The sequence below is a fragment of the Suricata suricatta genome, chromosome 1 (genome assembly GCF_006229205.1).
Source record: "Suricata suricatta isolate VVHF042 chromosome 1, meerkat_22Aug2017_6uvM2_HiC, whole genome shotgun sequence".
NCBI classification, from domain to species: domain Eukaryota; kingdom Metazoa; phylum Chordata; class Mammalia; order Carnivora; family Herpestidae; genus Suricata; species Suricata suricatta.
The window spans coordinates 161,103,690-161,126,442 of record NC_043700.1 but is presented as its reverse complement, the minus strand read 5'-3'; the positions used below and the strand labels follow the sequence as shown (position 1 = coordinate 161,126,442).

The 22,753-nt window shown below is 42.0% G+C and overlaps 1 protein-coding gene and 1 long non-coding RNA gene across 9 annotated transcripts in view; one reads left to right on the top strand and one right to left on the bottom strand.

The window, feature by feature from the left end:
* Positions 1–22,753, top strand: part of LIMCH1 (LIM and calponin homology domains 1) — a 322,655-nt gene that overhangs the window by 41,752 nt on the left and 258,150 nt on the right. The window lies entirely within an intron of this gene.
* LOC115298195 lies at positions 11,517–12,983 on the bottom strand. The gene is made up of 2 exons (XR_003911652.1): positions 12,837–12,983; positions 11,517–11,828 (listed from the first exon to the last, which is right to left on the bottom strand). It is a non-coding gene; the product is annotated as an uncharacterized LOC115298195 (long non-coding RNA).

The following is a 22,753-nucleotide window of genomic DNA, read 5'->3' as shown; positions in this document are numbered from 1 at the left end:
AGCCCTGTGTTGGGCTCTGTGCTGGCAGTGTGGAGCCTGCTTGGGATTCTCTTTTTCTCTGCCCCTTCCCCAATTGTGTGCTTGCTCTCTCTCTCTCTCTCTCTGTCTCTCTCTCTCTCTCTCTCCTTCCCCCTCAAAAATAGATAAACTTTATAGTATTTAAAAATAAATAAAAATAAATAAACTTTATTTTTGAGGGAGAGAGAGAGAGAGAGCGAGCGAGCAAGCAGGAGTAGGGGAGGGGCAGAGGCAGAGAGAGAGGGAGACATAGAATCTGAAGCAGGCTCTGAGCTCTGAGCTGTCAGCATAGAACCTGAAGTGGGCTTGAACTCATGAACCGCAAGATCATGACCTGAGCTGAAGTTGGCCACTTAACTGACTGAACTACCTAGGTGCCCCCAAAATAAATAAACTTTTTAAAGAAAGTTCCTGGAAACAAGATAAGTAGGAAGTCTTCTAGGGTCATTGGCCTGGCCTCATTTCATACCATCTTTTGCTCAGTGTCTTGTCCATAGTTGGTGCTCAAAATATCAGGTGAAATGGACAAGGAATAAGTAGTAGGCAGATACTAATAGAAAGAAATGAAACAAGCAAGGGGCAATCCCAGGGGTAGGGAGACCTGCCTGGGGGTGCTTTATCGAATCAAAAAAAATGCTCTCTAGGTTGGTGAGGTCAGTGAAGGTTGCACAGAGATGGCTGGGTTGGAGCACAGAAAAAAAGAATGATTTTCTTGAAGGTATCAGTCTGTGAAATGTTCTTTGGAACACTAAGAAGCTTGTGGAAAGGATAGGGTTTTGAATTCGACAGAATTGGGCTCACACTTATTGACTGTGACCTTGAACTGACTACATCGTGTTTTTGGGCTCTTGGTACAAGTTGAATAGTTAGGATAAAATTATACACTGCTCAATGTCTTCTTGAGAATTAACAATACACGTAAGAGTGGCTAACACTTTTGTGTTTATGCATGTATGTGTGTGTATACAATTTCATTTTATGATTTATGGAATGCAGCTCAGTGCTACTTTCCAAGTATTTACTTGTTTATGCAACATATTAGGTTGGTATTATTTTTCTGGGGTTTTTTTTAAAGGGGACCCTTAGGCATTGGCCAGTAACATAATGTACCCTTAGTGGTCCAGCTAGTGAGTGGTGGGGCTGGACCGTGAACCCGGGCAGGCGAAGACAGCCAGTCTTCCAGATGCTTACAACCACAAGACCTTTGAGTGCCTCCTGTGCACGTCAGGGCTGTGTAGCTTCTCCAGTGAAGGAACATAGGTTGTCACTGACTTACTTTCATTGTGATCAAAGTTGCCATGAGCCCCCCACCCCCTTTAAAAAAATACTTCAGAGAAATGTTGAGCTTAAAGATTTAGTATTTAGTCGTTATATATTATAGAACAAGTCACTTAGCTCTTTGGTCTTAATTTCTTCATTGGTAAAATAGAAACTTTTTGTATTTAAGCGGATTGCTGGAACAGGTAAATGAGTGAATGTATATGGAAACTATAAACTGTAAGGCCCCAGAAGAATGAAGGGCACCATCGCTATACTTAAGGTGCTGGCCTTGATCTAATGCATCTTTATTTTCCTAGTGACAGCATATAAGCAGAATTATACTGGCTATTATTTGTTAAGCATCCGTGATGTCCTTAAGCACCTATGATATTTTAAATTCACTATCAAGTCTCATCATACACAAGGATTAGGTTTTAAACTTAAAAGGCAGTCTATACAGTAGAAAAGTGTATATAGTAAAAATTATCCCTAAAATACCTTAATATTGACCCTTTCTCAATTGAGTTAGAATGTTAACTCCAAGGACTTAGTTGCTTTCATTCACTGCTATATCCCAGGGATTAGGAGGGTGATCAGTACATATTTGTTGAATGGATTCATAGTTGACTTGCACTGAGGAGCCAGTTTCATGAAAACATGACACTTTTTAATGCTAACATCCCATTTTGTGCAATAAAAGGCTCATCTTAAGAATTCCCCATGGAAACCTCCTTTGTGGAATCCGTATGGTTGAATTTCTGCAACCTGATGCAAATATAACACGACTCCATGGTGTATGTTTCTGTGATTACAACATGCTGCAAAACATCTATTATTATCCCATTTCAGAAATGAGGAAACTGAGACTCAGCAGAGTCAAGAAACACATCCGGAGCCTCCCTCCTGGCCCTCAGAATACAGTTTCACATGAAAAGTGTTGGGTTTTCCAATCTTTCTCCTGCAGCTCAGTGTATGGTATGTGTTTGCCATGAGCCAAAGTAGAAAGTGGGTGAGAAATAAGAACCAAGTGGTGGTGTTTCTCATGTGACTCTGTGCAATCCAAAGGCAACTGGTGTTGCTTCCTCCTGAAATGGTCTCTTCACTTTGTTTAGCCCTTCCTTAAGCATCTGTGATGGTTTGAAGTTTGGGGAATTTCCTTGGACTGTACTGAAGGCAACCTTCCAAGACGGGGCAATCATTGGTCCTAACAACGATTGCCGTGCAGTCCTCTAGCACTTAAAGTAGTCCTGATGTTTCTGACAAATTCCAAGATGATCAGCAGTTTGGTCTTGGAATGGAGGCTTATCACTTTAGCTGCAGGGACCAATGACCTGAAATAATTTGTCTGTATCAGTATCTTGATTAAAAGTATCTGTGAAATTTACTACCCCTGACTTTGTCAGCCCATGGATTGTGTGTAGATCAGCGTGGGAGAACGTGCTTGCTTCATTTTGAGCGCTCTTTCTTACATAACCTTACAAAATTTTAGACTTTCTCACTTCACTGGAGATTCTTTGATGTGACTTCTTATTCCTGAGTTGATGCCAGGACTTGCCTTATTTCTCATGCCAAATTAAAAAATTATTTGTAAGGAATTACATTTGACTCATTATGACTCATGAGCACCTGAAGTCAGTGGCTTGAATTTTAAGTCACTTCATTAGGAAATATTCAGCAAACATTTCTTGGAGCCCCTCTGGGCTGGACTGTCAAGGGGATTAATGCAGCTGGTAGACTGTTTCCATTATGCCATTTCAAATTTGAATGACAGCCATTGAGGGGAGTCAGAAAATGTATCCAGTGATAACCAGTGATAGCTTGATATTGGATAAATATTGACTGATTTGATTAATCTTAAAAAAATTTGGTTACTATACTATAATTATTACTATAATTAAAAACCTGTCACTTATACCTAAGTGGAGAAGAGTGACACTTTGATAGTTGTGAGCTGGTAGGGTCTTTATTCAGAAATTGTATTGAAATTAATGTATGGGAGGTTCCTATAAATGACATCATGATACAGTAACACTGTATTAATCTTTTAGAAGTCTATTCTTGGCTCTTTTATCCAAACAATGTTGCCAGATAATACGCCTGCAGTGTAACTTGAAACACTGTGAAAATTGCCCTGTTTACTCATTCCAAGCAAAAAGGCCAATGCTAAATTAGTTTTCATGTTAAAAGTTGATTGAATTGAGTAATAGCCAGCTATATTCACTCTTTTCTGGTGCGTTTAATGAAAGTCTTTCCCCCAGTGCAATCCTTTAGATCTAAATTCTTTAGAACCAAAAGAGGGGGGAAAACCCTAGAAAAGTTAGTCTTTTACCTGCCTCAGAATAGCTGAGAAAGAGCATTGTGCTTGGAATTCCTGAAAATGAATTCGTAAAGGGCTTTGTATCTTATCCTACCAGAATCCTTTTATGTAAACTGGAAAAAAAAAACATTAAAAATTTTTAAAAACTGTTTTTTATTTATTTTTGAGAGACAGAGAGAGACAGCGTGAGCAGGAAGGGTCAGAAAGAGACGGAGACACAGACTCTGAAGCAGGCTCCAGGCTCTGAGTTAGCTGTCAGCACAGAGCCCGACGCGGGGCTCAAACCCACAGACTGTGAGATCATGACCTGAGCCAAAGCTGGACGCTTAACCGACTGAGCCACCCAGGCGCTGCCCCCCCCCCCCAAAAAAAACCATTTGATTCTGAATGAGAGCACAGGAAAAAAAAAAGTTAGGGCTGATTTTAGTGGAGTGACCTCAGAGAATGAATGCACTTCCACTGTTGCCTTCCAGGAACAAGGGATGTGGTGATTCTGGGCCCAGCTGATCCCTGTGTTCTCTCCCGGGAAGCTGTTTACGATTCCCAGGGTCTGTGGATCGATTGCATCTCACACACTGTTTGACTCTGCTGTCTTGTTGCTTAACTCCGCTTCACGGTCTTCAGTGTAGCTTCTGTTGGTCCAGTTAAGATCTGCACACATATGGAAAACAATTTGACAATAAAATATTATGGGGAAAAAAAAAAAAAAAAAGATCCGCACTCCTCTCCATGTGCCTGTTCCCTTCCATTGGGGCCTGCGATGCTGGTGCTGTAGGAAAGGATGATTTCTTCCTGTTCCTGCTGCTATTCCTTTTTTCTTTATTGGTGGTGCTTCTTTGCTTTCCTCTGAAGAATCTGCCCTCAACGACTTTACATTTCTTCCTGGGTATGATAACTCTGCTTGGGTGCACTTTAAGAAAACGTGGTGAAAAATAGAATGTGTATTCCCTGCAAACAGTATTCCCCCCTCCCCCCACCCCACCATGCTGTCCGTCACTGCCAGAGGTCCCTCCCTTATCCTTGGGATTCAGTGACAAGTATTTGGGCCCTAGACATGGTGGGGTTGTTATGTGCTTCTCTTTCCACTACGTAATTTGTTCTGTAGCTGTCCTCTGGCATTAGTCAGCTCATCCTTGAATTAGTGATATCCTCTGGGTTTTCTCCATGCTTGTTGCAAAACCCAGAAGAATTAACTATCACCCTTTTTTCTGGATCACAGGCACTTTTTATTTTAGCCACTATTAGTTTGTCTCTGCCCTATAAGAATCTTTATAGTCAAGGGATCATAACATGTCCCGGACCCCTCTGATTGTTTGGTAAAGCCTATGGACCCTCTCTCAGAATAATTTTTAAACATATCAAATGGTATACCTAGTGCTACAAAGGAAGCCAGTTATGTTGGAGTAAGTTATGAATATGTTAAGTTTACATATGGCTATACATATGTGCTTTTTAAAAAAGCCAATTAAATGATGAGATTCAATGATGGATCAAAAACCTGCCATAATTTTAAAGGAATGGCGATGGTAAAAGATGTTTTTGATGTCTAAAATTGTAATGATACAGGCAAAAAATCTTTGCTCAGAGATTCTTTTCTGGTGACCAAGTCACAGATTTTGCCAATGGTGCATGGATTCTACTGTGGTTTATTAATGGAAGGAAATGGTAAATTTCAGTTAGATGCAGTGAAGTAGAAATGTAATTTTTCTTCTTCCAAATTCACAGATACCTTCAGTGTGATCAGCAGACTCCTACCTGTCTACGTACAACGCCCACTTAGCCTTTTGCTTTAGCTGCTTTCCTGTGCCACAGCCCTTATCTGCTTGGGACAAGATTCCCCCTGGTCTTTCCATCTCACCCTCCTGGTCCTTGCTCCTCCGGACTCTGCTCTGTCCCTAGGAGCTGATAAACTAACCCATTCTGCAGGCTTGCCCATTGTGTTCGGACATGTCTGCAAAGCCCAAGAAATTACTCGCCATTATGATTGTTTTTTTCTCTTCTGTTAGATTCTATGTAAGATTCTCTGTCTTCTCAAATGGAGGATTTAGAAATAGCTTAAATTTATAAAGCATTTTTACAGTGTGTATTTTCACCTTAAGGTCTCGCTTGATCTTAAGAGGGAAGAAAGGTTATTATCATTATCATTATCATTATTATTATTATTACCCCTTTCATCCATCCCTCCATCCATCCAATATTTATTGAATCAACTATATACCGGGTATCTGTATAGCAGATCTAGGCACTTGGGACATGGTGGAGAAACGCTATGTGACTATACAGCATGGAGACCTAAGTCTAACTTCAAGGATGGGAGAGGGCTAGAGGCCGAAAGGTTTAAATTCAGATCTTTGCGATCTGGTGGGAAGAGTTGGGGAATATGGCGGTGGAGGGGTTAGGAAATTGAGGGAATGTTTCAGAGAGAATAATTAGCAGATAATTTTTCTATAGATGAGAAAGGAAGCCGTTCTTCAAAGTTAAATAACTTTTCAAAGTCACACATGAGGAACCCAGAATTCCTTTTCTCTTTGTGCCATCCTAGGGTTAGAAATGACATTATCCTCTGTAATGCATAGCTCTATAAAGCATGTAGAATTAGCCATTCTGATGTATCTGTTTCTTTCCTTTTCAAGTTGGATATTTACTGAGGAAACGTGTGTGTTTAAAATTAAAATTCTTTGAACTCGATTGGCACCCAGGGAAGATTTAGCATTTCATAATGACGATAATGATGATGATGTGAAGTGGTAAGTTAGCATTTATTGAGCCTTTTTTGTGTACCAAGCACGCTTCTATATGCTTTGCACATATTCATTCACTTATTAATCCTCAAAACACTCCTGTGAGAGAGACAATACTACTGAGGTACATAGGGATAGAGTGGCCTGAGCTTACAAAACGTAATCGACACCATAGGCTGGGGCTTGAGCCCAGGTTGTCTGGCTCCAGGGGCTATTTTCGGAAATTACTAAGTTTTGTACTTGGGTAACAGAGAGATAGGAACTTGCACAAAACCCTGTAATAAATATACTCTGGTTTTTTTTTTTTTTTTTTTTTGCCTTTATGGTACTCTAACTGATCATGGCCAATGTTGTCAGCAGTATTCATAAGCCAAAAGTTACTATGTTGCCGTTTTGCATTTTCTCAGTGCTTTCTCTTACAGGTTTAAAGAAACCTTAGAACCTCCCCTTTTACCTCTGCCTGGTTTGACACTTAGGAGTCATTGCCCGGGTGACACTTGCAACACCCACTCTTGTGTCCTCTACCTGCCAATGGACTTAGCTCCTAGAGGAGGAAAATGTAGCTCTGACACAGGTTGAAAACACCTGTTTAAAACAGATTGGAGAGAGTGTATATTTTTAAAAGCCAACTCCAGGGGCGCCTGGGTGGCTCAGTCGGTTAAGCATCCGGCTTCAGCTCAGGTCATGATCTCACAGTTCGTGGGTTCAAGCCCCGCGTCAGGCTCTGTGCTGACAACTAGTTCAGAGCCTGGAGCCTGTGTTCAGATCCTGTGTGTCTCTCTCTGACCCTCCCCTGCTCACGCTGTCTCTCTCTTTCAAAAATAAATAAAACATTAAAAAAAATTAAAAGAAAAATAAATAAAACCCAACTCCATTAGCAGAGGTTATTAGCTATATCCAATTTCAATTAAGTTCCTTAAAAATTTTTTTTAATATTTTTTATTTATTTTTGAGAGAGAGAGAGAGACAGCACGAGCAGGGAAGGGTCAGAGAGAGGGGGAGACACAGAATCTGAAACAGGCTCCAGGCTCTGAGCTGTCAGCACAGAGCCCGACGCGGGGGCTCAAACCTATGAACCGTGAGATCATGATCTGAGCCAAAGCTGGATGCTTAACCAACTGAGCCACCCAGCTGCCCCTAAGTTCCTTTAAAAAAAAAAGTTTTGTCCTTCTCCTTCGAGCCTGTGACCCATGGCTCCCGTCCTCACACTCACCCTGGAGTTGGTGCAGCTGGGCCCTGATTTATTAGCTACAAATTGAAGATTTCGTATAGGGTTTGGGTTCCCTCTTGCTTCATGCAGCTACATATTTTCAAATGTGTCTAAGAAGAGGACCAGTTGAAAATGAGAGGATGTTAATCCATGAAATTATGTCCTGGAGATGCCTGACAGCTGTCGTTCTAGGTGCTGAATTGCTTATCTCAACCCATATGTTTTCTTCGCTTTTCACGTTTGAAGACTTAAATTTTTTAAAAAATATTTATTTATTTTCAAGAGACAGAAAGCAACATAGAATGAGTAGGGGAGGGCAGAGAGGGAGGGAGACACAGAATCTGAAGCAGGCGCCAGGGTCTGAGCTGTCAGCACAGAGCCCATCGCGGGGCTTGAACCCATGAATGGTGAGATCATGACCTGAGCTGAAGTCAGATGCTGAACCGACTGAGCCACCCAGCCGCTCCAAGGTTTGAAGACCTTTAGATAATTCCATCATCTATAGAGGTCACTCAAGGATACTAAGTGACTTTAGGTTTTATAGTCATAGGGGGAAATAGAGGTAAAATGAGAAACTCCAAAATATTAATATTTAGGGCAGTATTTAAAAAAAGAGTGTGGTAATTGGGTCAGCTTATATATGTATGCATGCGGATGAGACAGACACATGCACTGGAAAAGGGAAGACTATTTTGCATTACATTTGAATACTGTCGCACATTAGAATAGTGCTTCACAGATGGAAAAAGGAGTCTGCCAGAGGTTAAATGAGTTGATCAAGGGGCCATGGGGTAGTGAAGACGGAGCCAGCATGAAATACATCCTCTGCCTTCATATATGCTTTACTTTTGCCTTCTGTCTAAACAGATGGTAAAAAAAAAATTCACTATGTTAAAAGAAAAAAATGGAAAGAGATGTTCATCTTGGAGCCCAATGTACCATACCTGACTCTGGTTCACAAAAATGGTTTAGTACAACTCTGGGGTTTCTGGGTTTGTAACATGTGTAAGTTTGAGGGCCTAGGTCACAGAATGGAGACCTCATACCAAACCTGAAAGGTTTTGGGAGGGTGAGCTTTCCTGCTACCTCTGAGATTCACTGAAACTATGTGTATGCAAGTGGCTGGTACCTGATAAATGTGAAACTTCTTTCTCCTTCCTTTACATACTGCTCTATACACGGTTTACATTTTTCCTGATGACATTATTTGTTTTCTGGTGAGTCCTCTTTGTCTTGTAAAACCTTATGAAGAGCCATTTTATCACATGCAGTCTGAAGACTTAAAAAGTTAAAGAAAAAAAAAAAAAGCAGAGCTTTTGGATGTTGTAAGGTAACGTCCAGGAGGTGATTATCTGGCCAAATGGTTGGAAGTTTCAAGAAGCTGTGAAGATTGAAAATTTAACATTTAGGAAAACAGCAAAGATGTCGCATAAACACCGAGAGAAATGAAGAGATGTTAATATCTATATCATCTGTACTGTGATTTTTGTTGTGGAAGGGTTAATGACCAGATCAGTTCCACATGATGGAAGGCTGACTTCAGATACGAGGAGGATAAATGGGCTACAAGGGAAAAAAAAAGACTAGCAAACCTTGCTGGGGTTTCTAAGAAGGAAGCGACGGGGCAGGAGACTGATAATGAGGATGAGGAGGTCGGGGGTAACTGTGCAGGGTTTTGATGTAGACCTTGAGGGTACGAGGTGGTGGGGCCACGCCTCCCTCCTTCCTGGTGGAATGGGAACTATCATTAGAGGGTAATAAATATATTCCGTTTATACTTCAGTTCTGTATGTTTATATGAGAAGAGATTAGATTACAGATTTATTATAACTCATTCCCCAAAATATCTGGGAATGAGTAAATACCCAAATAATCCTCTATTATTCATATTAACAGGATGGGGGAGGCAGGAAGAGGGTGTGTTATGTGGACAATAGAGAACAATGAATAATATATGAACCACTGATGGCTGGCAGACTCCCACAGAATCTTCTCCCGTCTTCTGCCTGACCTTCTTGGCTGGGCAACACTGGACCCAGCTGAATCCTCCGCGAGAGGAAAGGGAAGTGGAGGAAGAGACTACTCACCTACTACTGACAGCAGATGATCTTAAATTTTAAGAAAACATTACCCCACCCTTCCCCCTTCAAAACTGTTTTCCTCAAATTCCCACACTCAGTGAGATACACTTATACGCCTCCAATGCTTGACTTGATCCTCACTGTAATGATGAGAGTCAGATGTTTAGACACACGAGGCTAATGCACTTTGACTTGGCCACAGTTGAGACCATCAATCCATATGACAGACACTGGGTGGTTGTCATGTTTGTTATGGATGTAAATTATGTCAGACCCAGAGCCTGATGTAAAATGATGCATTATGTTGCCGTGTCAACTAATCATCACAGAAGCCTTTGTTTGATGTTGGTCCTGGTTGTCTAATTTCAGGAGTATGAAATGCAGTAGAGGGTGCCAATTTCAAATCCAGATGTCAGCCAGCCACGATGATAAAGTTTTACAAATTCATGCTTGAAAGGAACTTAAACCTCACAATGGGTTCTCAATATATAAAGAACAAAATTGTTCAGTGCTTTTGAAGAGGGTTGTGCACATATTGCACTCACAATATTAAAAAATGTGTTCTGGTTAAAAAGGGAAGTGACCCTAACAGAATGATCAGGAACATGAGATTTGGAATCCAATCTTAATTTAGGTCCTGATCCTCCTGTTTAGCAGTAAACGTCTCTCAACCTTATTTTCCCTATACATACAATGGGAGAGCATGAGGCCTGTTTCATGGAGATGTTGTGATGATTAGTTGAGATGATGCTTATAAAGGCATTAGCCTGGCGTATTGTGAGTGCTCAGAAAATGCTTGCTACTATTAATAATAATAATAGAAATAAATAATAAAATTACCCCTTGTAAGATCTTCAACTTGTAGTATCTTCCTGCAAATGCAGGAGGGGTAATGTCGTTATTGATGTGATGTTGTAGAACATATTTATTCCATCTTTGAGTGCTCATTAGAACAATATGGAGAATGCCAGTAGTGTGTCCTGAAGGGGGGTGACTTGATACTGATTTTTTTTAAAGACATCCAGTTAAGGTGAAATGTTCTTTAAGCTTTTCCTCTCCTCTCGTTTTCTCCTTGAAGAGAAATTTGGTGGCAATTGCATGGGTATGATATCTTTGTTGGCCTAAATGATCTAAATTCTTTTTTAAAAAAGTGTTTAAATTTTTTTAGAGAGAAAATGAGTGTGCACATGTGTGAGCAAGTTAGGAGCGGGACGAGCAGAGAGAGCGAGAGAAAGAGAGGGAGAGAGAATCCTAAGCAGGCTCCAGGCGCGGGGCTTAATCCCATGACCCTGGGATCATGACCCGACACTTGACCGAGCCACCCAGGTGCTCCCTAAATTCTTTGAGTTTATGAGATAACATGCTGCAGGGAAAAAAGCAGGATCAGCATCAGGGGTCTGAAACTCCCTTGCTTAGACGTCTGTTTTCAGCTTAGGAGGACGGCTCTTAGAAACATCACAGCTCTGTGATGCTTCTGTGATTCAGTTATGCACCACTTCCTTTGTTTACATGCCCGGTGTTGCTATTTGTGTACATGCCCACAGTTGTGCCGGGAATACCATATGGTTATGAAAAAGAAAAGTAGCTGCCCGCCCACTAGACTTGGAGTTGTTTGAAGGTATTTGATGTATCTTTATATTCTCAGTGCCCAGTATAGAGCCCTGCATTGAGTACTGACTTTATAAAGACGTGCAGCCTTCTTTGCTGGGTGATCGTGAGTAATTTACTCCTCTTTTTAAACCCTACCTCTCTTTGTCTCGCCCCTGAGCATTACACCTAGCTTTGTCTCCTGCAGAGCACTGATGTGAAAATTTTTTGGAAAGTTCAAAATGTTGGCAATGGAAAGCAATAAAAAAAGAAGTCACAATACTGAAATGTAAACTGTAATCTTATTGTGGTGTTGTTTATGATAGTGAGAATTGGAAACAACGGAACCTTCTACCACGAGGGCGTTTGCTGAGTAGCTCATGCCATGTATGTGCCATAGAATATTGGGCAGCTGATAATATTTACTGAAGTTTTTAATTATGTGCCATGTCCCAGTTGAAGCGCTGAACGAAGATCTTATTTAATCCGTATAACATCCCCATCAAATCTGGATGCCGTTTTCCTCAGTTTACAGGGGAAGTAGGACTACGTGGCCAGCACAGGAAAAGATACGTGGAGAAAAGCAGATTGAAGGCCAGGACGTAGAGTACCATCTGCATTTATTGAGCAAAGAAGAAACAGGCCTGTTAGGTCATCCACCAAGGGACAAGCAGCAGTGTCTCCAGGGACTGGATTTGTGGAGGCGCTGTTACTCTGTGGGGTACTTTTCTATTTGGTTTGATTTTTTTTTTTTTTACAATGAGCATGTATTATTTTATAGTTAACAAAATGAAGCAACAAATGATAGTTCTAAACAAAAGAAACTTTTGTTTTCTTATTCAAAACAAGAGCTACCCAAGATTTTTTTTTTTTTAATCTCTCGCCCTCCTTACCATTTTCCTGTTTCCTAGATTGCAGCAATTCACTTGACTCTCGTTTGAATGTTTGTGCGGTGAGTGAAGTTTTAGCTTCGACACAATATAGTGTGATATCTCCGTGACTGTTAAGAAGACCACGGCTGGCCGGCCAGCACATGCCTCTTTCCATTAAGAAACAAACTCTTTGATTTTCAAAAATCCAGTAAGCCAGAGGAGGGGTGCCTGGGGGGTTGTCGTTAAGCCTACCGTTCTTGACTTCTGCTCAGGTCATGATCTCAGAATTTGTGGGTTCGAGCCCCACAACGGACTTTGCACTAATGGGATTCTCTCTCTCCCTCTCTCTCTGCCCCTTCCCTGCTTGTGTACACACAATCTCTCAGAATAAATAAACTTAAAAAAAAGAATAAACCAATGACTCTGTCCTCGATTATGTGGAGTTGTAAAGCTTAGTTAAACCTGCCTTCTTCATTAAGCAGAGCAAGAGGTCCTTCACCTGGCTGATCTGCTTTTTTTAAAAGTTTTTCTGTTTGTTTGTTTTTTGAGAGAGAGAGTAGGGGAGAGGCAGAGAGAAGGAGAGAGGAATTCCAAGCAGAACAGAGCCTGACATGGGGCTTGAACTCATGAACCATGAGATCATGACGTGAGCTGAAATCCAGAGTCAGACACTTAACCACCGGAGCCACCCAGGTGCCCCCCGAGCCGCCGGCTGACAGCCGGCCGGGAATGCCCTGGCCGCCCACGCACCCATGTCAGTGCACTGCACGTCCAGGTCTGCTCTGGGAGTCCACCGCCAGGTGACTGTGTGCCAGGGAAGTCGCCCGGCTTCCGGGAGCCGCCCGGAGGCAGCGGGGCCGGGTCCTGCCGTCTGCTTGGCAGCTTCCCAGCGGCGCCTGCGTCTTGCTGTCCGTGGGATTCCAACGCTCATTGTTGCTGCAGAAACTTTTGTTACTGCAGAACTTTCTCACACTCACTGGCCTAGATGTTTGCTGAATTCCAGGGCTGGTGTGTGTGGTCAGGCAGCCAAATTCCAATTTTAGAATACTGCTGCTTGCGACTGTGAAACTCTGTTCACTCAGGCTTTTAAAGGGCTGACAGGGTGTGTGCGTGTGTGTGCGTTGTATGTGTGTTGTATGTGTGTGTATGGTGTGTTGTGTGTTGGGGAAGGGACAGCAATGAGGAACAATCAACAAACAAACTTCCAACCAGAGAACAAGCATCTATTCTGAGAGGTTTTCAATGTTAGCAGCGATAAAACAAAGTATCTGAAAGGTCGAATGTCCCTGGAATTCAGTCATCCGCATTTCACAAAGGATTATCCTAACACTTTTTTTTAGAAAGATAGAACACTCATTTTACCCTTGAATTTTTAATTATCTCAAAACATTCTTAATGTGTCTCAGAATTTGACATCATTTCTAAGTTAAAACGTTCTTTCTAATGCTTAAAAGAAGCCTTTCTCCTTATGTAGGAAATTATGGAAGCGTCTGTCTTCCTTCCCTCCCTCCCTTCCTGCCTTCCTTTTTTCCTTCCTTCTTCCATCCCTCCCTTCTTTCCTTCTTCCCTTTTTCCCTTCTTCCCTTCCTTTCTTCCTCTCATACTTATGTGCCTATTTTTTGCCAAGTATTGTTACTGGCATTGAGTTCACTTTTAATTGAACTTTGAACCAGGTGAACAAATTTCTTTGCTCTCAGAAACTGTCACTCTACTGGAGACAAACAATAAATAAATTAGGAATTTCAGATAATTTTAAATGCTAGGTATAAAACTAAACAAGATAATGTCAGAGGGGGTCTGAGAATTGGAGAGGGAGGGGACTTGCTCTTTCAATTGGGTGGGTGACCTTTCAGCTAAGACTTGAATGATGAGAAATTATGGGGGACACTGTTAGTCAGACTCGGGGACTTCAGGTGTCCTGCGTGCAAAGGTGGGTCAGGATGATGATACCTGGCTCACATGTTGGTTGGGATGAACTCAGCACGGAAGAATGCCCAACGTAGTGCTTCGGCACAAAATCGCCTTGAATTATAATAATAGTAGGGCTTAAAACATGTTTCTCCCCACCACAATTCTGCTTGTCTGTTAGTGCAAGTAGTCATCATATCATCTATATAAAAATTCATTGGCAGTGGAGGCCAGAATAAAAGATCTACTAGAGCCATGGTTTGGATTTAGGGTGTAGGACCAAACAAGATGATTCCAGAATCTAGCCTGGGCTCTTGAGATTACCGGAGGGGCTAATTGTGTTCCATAATATGCCAAGATTATTTCAAGAGTTGGCTAGAACATAGTTATTTGATAGATGAGTTGGACACAAGACTTCAGAATATGAACCACGCCTTAGGTTTGCTTAACTCAATTCCTCCTCCCCAAGGAGGTGAGTTTCTGGAAGCCCTGAAGGCAGGGCCGGCATGCTAGCCTCAGGAGGCTCCGAGATATGCTCCGATCTTGGCAGGGTCCTCCACCGAAATTCCCTAACTCTGCAGTGCAGAGTGTGGAAGAGATGGCTTTGGCCTGGGAAGATTTGACAGCAGGTGTTACCTTGAGGATGCCAAGTGCTAGATGATCGAGACTCCTCGCTGCAAGAATGCTGGAGAAAGCACATTTTCCTGTACACGGGCCAATCGAAATTTATTCCTACCGGTCATAATTGTTGTCAACTTTATTTCAAAAGCTAGCTTCAAGGTTTCCTGAAGTAACACCATAATAACTAATGTTCACATTTGTGTAGAACAAATGGATCTCTGGACCTTACGGTAACCCTGCTGGTTCTAAGCATTTGCCCAGGAATGGTGTCCCCAAGTGACGTGGCAGAATATCAATACGGGCCATGGGTGCTGTGATGCTAGACTTCCGTGACTTGAACCTGGGTCCGACCAGTAGCTGGGAGATCCTGGTTGACTTCTTTAACTGCTCTGGGACTTGGTCCTCATGGCAAAGTCAGGATCATAATACTCACCTCTTAGGAGTGCTGAGCAGATTACGTTAATATATGTAAGTCCCTTAGAATAGTGGCTGGGCAAGACCAAGATTTTTCATGGGGAGAGACGGAGGCTCCAGGGGTCACGTGGCTGGCTTGCCTTAGCAGACTTGCCGAGCTGGGACCCAGCATGAATCTCTTGCTTCTGAGTCTGGTGATCTTTCTACTTTTTCTTGTGTTGAACAAGTTGTTGTTTATGATTTTAAAACATGAATTCAGAAAGGAATGCATGAAGATCATTGAGATTATAGTAATAAAATAGCCCATTAGTTGTAGTAGTGCTGTTAACCCTACTTTACATGGGGGAAACTGAGGTCCATAGTAGGTTTTTTTTAAGTAAGTTCTGTTCCCAACGTGGGGCTTGAACTCATGACCCTGAGATCAAGAGTTGCGTGGTCCACTGACTGAGCTGGCCAGGCACCCCACATAGTAATTATTTTGAAATGACTTCTGATGTTACTTTTGTTGATATTTTTAAAAATGCCATTGGTCTTTTCATATCTGCTTCCTAATTTTATAATGAGTGTGGAAAGCATATGATTGAAGATGATATTTTGAATATAATAATTGCTTTCCTTGAAGGCAAAACTATAAAAAGGATGTGATTTAAAAATGAATAAAAATGAGGGCACCTGGCTGGTTCAGTTGGCGACTGAGCAACTTTTGTTCTCAAGGTTGTAAGTGTGAGCCCCACATTGGGGGCAGAGGTTACCCAAAAAAATCTTGTAAAAAATGAGCAAAAACTGTCATAATGAGCATTTTTCCCTTCTAAAGTGAGGCTACAGTTTTCTCACTGAGGCTGACACTACTCAAATATTCCCTTTCTCTTTGGAAATTGCCCAAACAATCTGGATTACCTTATTTTAAATAAAAATTTTAAGGCTCATACTAATTTAAAAACAATTAAAAATGTAGGGGTGTCTGGGTGGCTCAGTCAGTTGAGCGTCTGACTCTGGGTTTCGGCTCAGTTCGTGATCCCAGGGAGGTGGGATCAAGCCCCACATGGGGCTCTGCAGTGAGTGTGGAACCTGCTTGGGATTCTCGTTCTCTCTCTCTCCCTTCCCCTCTTTACCCCCTAGCCTTGTGCTCTCTCTCAAATTGAATAAAAAAAAAAGCTAAAGGCATGGCAAGATTGTGATTTTCCTATGTGGTTCCAGCCAAGAGGAGGAGGATTTTAAATGTCATTCTCTGCACCCACAGCAGCCTCAATGCAAAAGTCCCTCTGAAGAGAAGACAAGGAAGGCTATATTCAAAGAGTGCTTGATAAACATCGTCAGAAACCCTTTGTGTGACACGAAGAAGTAAAAAAAGAGTCAGCACATTTAGGAACAGTCTTGAAGTCATAACTTTTCTATCCAAGGGTAATCACTTAAGGGAAAGTCTTGGCTCTGACTACAGACATCAACAAATGGAAACATTTGAATTTCATGCAGCCAGGGAGAGAGTTTTGGGCAGGACACATACCAACATGCTCAAGAGGCTGCTAAAATGAATTTTGCAAATGAATAAAAGAATAAGTTGCATTAAATACAAGACTGTTGTCCCGGGGGGTGAGAGGAAATTTGGCAGAGCTCTGAGGAGAGAATCGGTTATGGATTGGAGAGTGGAGGTGGAAGGTGTGGGGAGAAGCATTGCTGGTGGTCTGTTGGGAGAGGCAGGGGAGGGTCAGTTATGGGCTTCTGGAGAATTTCCCGAAGGCAAGAGGAAGTAGTTAGCCAAGCAGGGGAATAACCTGGGAGTGCCCCCGACCAACTTGATGTCATTACCCAGTTGTCATGGACACACACATAGTCAGGAGCTTTCCGCTTGGAGCCATAGATTGGGGGATGGTAAGCTCAGCCACTTCCCTGCTTTATTAAAATCTAGGCAGGGGTGCCTGGGTGGCTCAGTCGGTTGAGTGTCCAACTTGGGCTCAGGTCATGATCTCATGGTTCTTGGGTTTGAGCCCCGCATTGGGCTCTGCTGACAGCTAGCTCAGAGCCTGGAGCCTGTCTTCGGATTCTGTGTCTCCCTCTCTTTCTGACCCTCTCCTGCTCACAGTGTCTCTCTCTCTCTCTCAAAAATAAGTAAAACATTAAAAAAATATTTAAAAATCTAGGCAGAATCACTGATTTCCATCATCCGTTCAGGACTGAAAGCTATCGCTTAATCCGCTGGAGACAGGACACTGTGGATTACTGAATGTGCCACTTGTACTTTCTCCTAAAACTTTTCTATCAGACATACAAAAGTCAGACGTTTATTTTACAGCTGATTTAACCCAGGACTTCAGTCGTGGCCAGGGTGCTGGTTGTGAACTTTCGCCACAATATATATCACTCGTATTTTACATCGAGTCAGAGGCAGTAATTTTTGCAAACATCAAACATCAAATATGTGAATGCGTGATTGTGTTTAGGAAATTTAAGCATTGGGAGATGATTTTAATTTGATTTGAGATGAGAATGAATTGCTGTCTCAAGGCTGACATCATTATGAAGATTACTAGCCGGGAAAATGTTAACACAAACATCCGAATTAAAAGGACCCTTCCAGGTACCTGTTCTCCTGGGGAAAGAGATTTCTTCCCTCCAGGAAAAGAAACAAGAGCATCACTCTTTCTCTACAGCCTTAGCTGGGACCAGGAAAGGGAAATGAACCGTTCTGTGAGCTTAAATAAATACTCCCTGTCTCCAAGTGTGCTTCCTCATATCAAAAATAAGATTAATAATGGCACCTATGTTACTGGATTTTTGCAAGAATTAAACAAAATGTATAAAGCACCTGGCATAGTAAGTGTACAGGTGAAGTAAAAAAAAAGTGTTATTTGAAGTGTTCTCACAGTCCAGGGAGGTAACCTCTTTTATGTCGAGGAGGTGACAAGTCAGAGTTCAAGTCTGTCCTCATGGCCACATACTTATGTAATGGTGGGGCTGGGACTCAGACTGGATTCTTTCTGACTGCAGAAGTTCATAATTCTTCCCACTCCACTGAACTTTTTATAATTATTAACCTAGGCTGTATAACTGAGGAAATAATAAATTCATCAACTCATTAATTCCATCAGCTTTTTATTGGATTTCATCGTCTGGGTCCAGTGTGTGTTTGCTGAGTAGATTTATCTGAGCAGGCGAACCGAGTTATTTCGCCTTGCTACGCCTCAGTTTCCTCATCTGTAAAGCAACACCAGCACCTAGTTGTGGGATTGTATGAGCCGTAAGTGAGTTGGGACACACCACGTGCTGACCCTAATGCTGGCACACACGTAGCATATGTTCAAGAAGTACTGGTTATTATTGATTTCACTCTTCGCACTTTTGTCATGATGGGTTCAAAGTTGGCTCATGGGATCTGTCTTTAGTATCAGCTTCCAGGACTCCATCTGATGGCTGCTCTGGTGGCCGTGAGGGATCTGGCGCCTCCAGCTTTCAGCTACCGCAACTGCAAAGTGAGTGTTGGTTAGGAGCAGGCCACATGTTCACTTACGTAATATAGGATATGTATGCTGTATTAGCTTTATAATATCTGGGCAATCCTGAAATATGAAATGTATCCAGACTCAAGGGTTCCAAATAAGGCTCTGTCTAAAACTGTACATGGTGAGTTTAAGCAGTTGCTAAGAATATTTGAGCCAGGACTCAGTATATGCTTTTGGGCACAATTGTTAAATGTAAAATAAAAACAATTCTTAGTTGAGCAAGAAGTAATCAAGTTTCCTGAGACCTGTATCTATCTCACTTTTACTTAAGTTCTTTGATTCATTCAACCAACGTTTTATTAAAGGTCCCAGGTTGTTCCAGACACTGTGTTAGGCAAACAGGTCCAAAGTTCCTGCCTTCTCAAAGCTTAGAGACTCTGCGCGTGTGTGTGTCTGTCTGTCCGTCTTATAAACAGATGCAGTACATCCCCGTGCTTGCTGTGATCATCCCAAGCTGGGAGAGGTCTTGGGTCAAGGCTGAGAACGGAGAAATTAAGTTTTAAGCTGCAGTTAAGGCCTGGGCTCTGGGAAAAAGGAAGGACTTAGGGGAGGGAAGTGGAGTGACTTGGGGAAAAACTGCAAAGTAGCCTCGTGGTGTCTCAGGTTGGCGGGACCAGTCAGTGGCCTACTCTTCCTTCATGAGTGATGTTCGGAGCCTGAAATCATTGCAGTAAGGTTCTGCAGTAGTGCTGTTGTCTCTGTCTCTTCCTCTTTCCCCCTCTCCCTTCTCTTTCTCACCGGCCCCCACCTCTCACCCTCCTTCCCCCATTTCTCCTTCTTTTCTTCCATTCATGACCTGTGAACATGGAACTCTGTTAATAATTCAAGCAGCTATAGTGATTCTTATTACTGATGTTGTTTTATATTTAAGACAAAGATAGAAGTGAGGCCTCTGGAAATAAACACACTGGTATCTAGCATGTTTTCAGGTACACAGTGGGTTACAAATATTGCCTGAATGAAAGACCCTAGGTGAATGTCACCTGTTTCAGAGGGGCACCTGGGTGGCTCAGTTGGTTGAGTGACTCCTGATTTCAGCTCAAGTCATGATCTCACGGTTCATGGGATTGAGCCCCGCTTTGGGCTCTGTGCTGAGAGCACAGAGGCTGCTTGGGATTCTCTCTCTCCCTCTCTCTCTGCCCCTCCCCTGCTCACACACACACACACACACACACACACACACACACACACACTCTGAATAAATAAACATAAAAAAACTGTTTCAGAAATTCTTATTGGCAGCTTCAAGTAATCTCACCAGGTGTGGATCCATGAATACTTATCTGAGACTTTGTGAGCTAAGTATGTTTCATAGTTTGGGATTTTCCAGTTTTAAAAGGTTATATTCAGGGCATATAACATATATTATGTAACATTTCTAGTAGTAGCATCTTAAATTCAAACATTAATTTTTTCAAATGAAACTTAAGAATGTTCAAATTGGATAAATAAAGACGCTATACAGCTTTGAGTAAATTCAGGTCAGGTTTTGTCACAAATTGACTTTTTACCAAACTTACATACTTGGTGTTTTGGGAGTTTTGGGGACTTTGGGATTGTGCACCAGGAATTGTGGGTTACAGTAATTCTTTTCAACTTCTTTTGCTGCTGGCCGCTGCCTTTGAAAGTTGGATTCCTTTGGGTCAGACAGAGTGGCCATTGATACCATTTGTCTTCTGTTTCCTGCAGGAAATCTGTATTTCTTTCATGCTCCATGGTCAAAGAGAAAACCAGGCGAACATTCATCTTTGGTCTTTCCTCTGGGTGTCTGTGTTAGATCCTGATTAGCTCTGACTCTTAATTGTAAAAGTATTCCCTCTTGGCCACCAAGTTTCCCAGCCCCTCTCCTGGTCCCTCTCTTTCTTTATTAGTGTCCAAAGAATGTGACACCATTCACCGCTTTGAACAACCTAGGTCTGGCCGTGGATATAAAAGGATCCTTAAATCCAGAAGAGCGTATCTGTTTTTCTTCTGAATATTTTAAAAAGATTTGGAACTTGAAACAGATTGTAAAGAGTAATTTCCTTGTCTCAATACAGAGAGATAATGACTTCTAGGGGCTTTAAGTCGGTAAAGGGCTGTGAGCCCATGAACAGTTCTGGCCTCATCTATTTCTTATTCCTCTTCCTGTGGACACGGTTTCCATCCTTACTTTTCGGTGCATTCAGGGAAATTTTCCCCACCACCCCACCTCTATTCCTGTTGCCTGCTGCCTCAGTTTCCTGCTACTTTTTAATGACTGAAAGAGAGTTTTAGTTATTTTTCCGCACCGATTGGGTGTCTGGGTTTTGGCTCGGACGGTCAGTCGCCGGTCTCTCAAACAACCGCCTGACTCCCACCTTGTCTCTTCCTCGCTCTTCACATCAGAGACTTCGCTGGGATTCTGCTCACATATGCAGACCCTTCTGGTTTCATGGCTGTTCCAGAGAACTGAGATTTCTGGGCAGCTGAAAGCTGGATGTCTGACGTGCTGCAGTTTTTAGGAACATTTATATGCATGTGAACAGTTTTGATCTGAAACTAGGCTCGCAATGAAATCTGAGAGAGTGAAAAGATGCCTATAAAATTCCAGGTGATTCTTAGTTCTTTTCATGTGTGTATATAAGAAGTGGTTTTCTACATTCTTCTTCCTAATAGTGAGAGATTTATTCTGCATAGATGGTTCATAGGAGACTTTAGTGAAATTTATGAGTCATAACTGTATCCTGGCAATTTTACTTAGAAATATTATATGCTTAGAGTAATTCAGATAACTGAGTCTCTTGAAGGTTGTCTACATATTGCTGCCTTTCATGTTTGAGGAGAAGTTTGGAAAAGATTATTCTCTGGGTGTAAAGAATCCAATATGTACTACAGTTGTTTCCACACAGCACTGTCATTTCCTAGAGGGACTGTCCCCTTTAGACTGAGGGCTGGCACAGAAACATTATTGCATAAATAAGCCACCTCGTTCCCTAGGGAAGTTTGACAGGTTTTTGTAAACAAAATTCTTCAGGCTTGTTGAAATTCATGGACAGGTCTAAGCTCTCACACTCACAATTCACAGTTATTGAGCAATTGTTGGTTTCTCTTCCATGTAAAATAATCAACAGGTAAGATACGAGGTACAAAATACATTCATTTCTATTCTTAGCATGTAAAAGCACACCTGCTTGTGTTTTCGTTGAAATTCTAGTGAACTTGCAAGCCTCTGAGGCCACAGATGGAGACGTGGGGGTGTTAGTTTCTACGCCCAGCGCCTTGCACAACCACTGGGCAGAGAGAGAGGGGTCCGGTTCACATTAGGAGAGTCAACAAACGAATGATCTTTGGTACCTCCTGATTCCATCTGATAATCAGAGAAAGTGGCCAGACCTAAGTTATTTTACATTTGAACATTTCTTGGGAAGTTTGGAGGGGGAGATGTTTTGAGACTAATGGCTTGAGATCATTTGAATTTGGGGGGAATTTCCACTGCTCTTACTGCCCTGCCCTCTTTCTACCATGAACTGTCTAGGGTCTTCCAGGATGCGCTGTCATTTCTTCTGAACTCAGAGGAAGGCCATTTCATGGATATATTCAAAGAACTGCATGAAGCTCGTCTTCAAACTAAAGTTTCCTTTGCCAAGCTCACAAATGATGGATTTTGTTTTCCTTCTTCCTGAGGGTCAAGAGAGTGGGCAGTTTTGTATTTATCAGTCCGCATGGCCATTTCCTCCTTCTACTGCCCTCTCTGTGTCTTATGTAAGAGATCATTTCGTCCAGTGTAGTGACCTCCACTGTGTCAAACACAATTCTGGAAGCCTTTGTGTGCGCTCATTTCCTTAAATAAATGGAAGGTAAAATATTTGAAAGCAGAGCAGCTCTGGGCTGTTCCAAAACATCAATGTTGATTGTTTGTTTTTCTGGATTTTAACAAAGGAGCTTTAGCCAGAAGACCTTTGCACTCCTGCTCACACAACCCCCAAGTTACAGAAATACATAACAAAAATAAAACAGAAGCCAGACTTAAGGTTATCTTACCAAAACAGGATTTCTTCCTTCTTTAGATTGTACAAACAAATGAGTTCCCCAGTTAAGTTTCAATCAATCATTCCTGATGAATTCAGTGCGAGTTTAGCTCTATCGTTAACTCATACCACATTGTCTAGTCCTCGGGGCTTAGTTCGGTTTCCTCACCTTGTTTACCCAACAAATGGTGAGTCCATTTGGAAAAAAAAATTAATAGTTTACTGGTTTCTTTTCCTC